We start from the raw sequence: 2,759 nt of genomic DNA, 5'->3' as shown, positions 1-2,759 counted from the left end.
TGAGTCATAGGAGGGGCAAGCCATGTCACCGGAGAGTCGTTCATGATCACCGAGTTTGAGCCAGCCACCATCATCAACCGTAGTCAAAGCCGTATAGCAGCTAAGTGTTATCTTCTTGTTACTTATGTTACAAACAACATATTTAGCTTAAGCTAAATGTTTCATGCGTAGGAAACATGCAACTTTGGATGTTATTATTCTAAAACCTAAGCGAGCTTTGTTGGGCGATGCATTTTCCCATTATCTCTGACCTTAGCAAAGGTGGTGGTCTATTCCGTAAATCCCGTACCAGTATAGAATTCTCTCTATCGTAGTTTAGATTTCGAATCATGATCCGTCTGTTTGAATTGAGTCTGTTTGAGTCTTGATTGTTAGTTAGTTCATTCATTGTAAACTGGAACTAGGGGTCTAGAGGATTCAACCGTTGATTTGATTGTGTTGTTCATGTTAGAGCTAAACTTCCATAGTGGGATTTCTATTTACTCAAGTCAGTGGTTTGCGTGTTTAGCATCCCATACCTCACAGAGTAACTCCCCTGTTGCTCACCCCCCATCTTCCCATTGCAGGTGAGCTTGCCGAGTAGTTGGATATCTGGACGGTTTGGTGTCTTGGGGATCACATATTTTATTCCGGTTTTACATTCGATTTATTAGACGTATTTTTATAAATCAATTTAAAGATGTAATTCTTTTGTATTTATTTTATTAAATGCTTTGGTATTTTATTCGGTTTTGAATAACTCGGTTTGATTCAGTACTTTTCGGTAAGTAGCACGCCGGTCTCGAAAGAGGAGGAGACGGGTGTTACAATTTGGTATCAGAGCGGGGTTCCGTCCCGGCTCTGACCCGGGATGGCGATTTGTTGGGACGTGGTTTCGACTCGGTTTTGACTCAGTTTTAATTCGGTTTAATCGATTTTAAAAGATTTTTGAATCTGGGGATTTGGGAGTTTAAAAAAAAAGAAAAATACAGTGCCTTTCTGTTCAGTAACTTCTAACCCAAGTGTCTTTTTATTGACGATGAGTTTATCATCCATTCGGTTTTGACTCAGTTTTAATTCGGTTTAATCGATTTTAAAAGATTTTTGAATCTGGGGATTTGGGAGTTTAAAAAAAAAGAAAAATACAGTGCCTTTCTGTTCAGTAACTTCTAACCCAAGTGTCTTTTTATTGACGATGAGTTTATCATCCATATGTTCGAGAGATGGATGATGTCATAGTTTGATAGATTGCTCAGGTGTGTATCAGCTTCGTCTGTCGTGTTCAGAGATTATCCGCATGAGTATATGTGATGTTATTGCCACCATCCAAACTTCAAGCCATCGCTCCACGAGTTTTTGTTATTGGAGATTATGTGGTATGAGATGTGAGCCATGAGTTGGCATGTGTTATTCGTGTGTATGAGTATATTTACTGCCTTGGAGGCATGGTTATTTTGTAAACTCGTGGGGATCGCTTTTGGATTGGGGTGCAACAACTTGCGTTGTGTTATATTGGAGTTACACTTGGTATGTTTTCCAGTTTTTGGCAGTGTTGATCATTTCAGAGATGTGTCAGTTCAGATAGCTGACATAGAAACGTTGGGAGCTATTTATATTGATTACGGTGTACCAGTTATGCTTGGAGGGCCGATTTGTTCAGAGACTCGTGAGAGATGGAGTTGTGTTTTGCGATATCATTCTTGGGATGGACTGGTTATCACGACATCGAGTACTGTTGGATTGCCTGAGGGCAAGAGTTCATATTTCTGGAGCAGAGCAAATTTTATTTGCATACATGCTACATGCAGAGGAGTTATTGGATATGGGGAGTAAATGGATTTTGGTGATCATTTCGATGGTCAACATGAGTTGCAGGATCTTCTAGTTATCTCAGAGTATGGAGATGTATTTGAGGCCTTTCGAAGGGCCGTGACCAGCCAGAGGAGATGTTCTTACGATCGATTTGGAGTCAGGGACGACTCCGGTTTCACGAGTTCTATACCGATTAGCACCAGCAGAGATGGCTGAGCTGAAAGAACATATGGAAGATTCATCTGACAAGAGATTTATCAGGCCGAATAATTCGCCGTATGGAGCACCAGTGTTGTTTGTAAAGAAAAAAAAATGATGGAGTTTCAGGCTTTGTATCGACTACATAGACTTGAACGTGGTAACCATCATATTGATGAGTTGTTGAATTAGCTGCATGGAGGTTCATGGTTCTCAAGTGTTGTCTTGGCATCAGGACATCATCAGATTGCTATAGTTGAGGAGTATGTACGGAATGTGGGTTTCCGTATACGTTATGGATATTATGAGTTTTGGTGATATCATTTTGGATCGACGAATGCACCGATAGCATTTGAGAAGCTTATGAATGATGTCTTTCCCGAACACTTGGACAAGTGCGCGATTGTACTCATCGACGACCCCATTGAGTTATTCTTGGAGTAGAGGAGCATGATGAGCATTTGTGGATTGTGTATTGATGCATGAGGATCAGGTCATTCCATATACATTGCATTAGTTGAGACCTCAGAAGACCCACTACCCGATTCATGATTCGTAGTAGCTGCAGTGGTATTTGCATTATAGTTTTGGGGATTGTAATTGTACAGGAAGGAAGTTCAGATTCTCTGGGATCATTGGAGTCTGAAATCTATCTTCATTCATTAAAACTTGTACTTGGACAGTGCAGTTGGATTGATAGCAGGCTACAGTTTGGATATTGCATACCATCTGGTAATGCCAATCAGGTGGCAGATGTCTTGAGTAGACGC

The sequence above is a fragment of the Brassica oleracea genome, chromosome C6 (genome assembly GCF_000695525.1).
Source record: "Brassica oleracea var. oleracea cultivar TO1000 chromosome C6, BOL, whole genome shotgun sequence".
NCBI lineage: Eukaryota > Viridiplantae > Streptophyta > Magnoliopsida > Brassicales > Brassicaceae > Brassica > Brassica oleracea.
The sequence above is the reverse complement of the archived record's forward strand: the minus strand, read 5'-3'. Positions refer to the sequence as shown.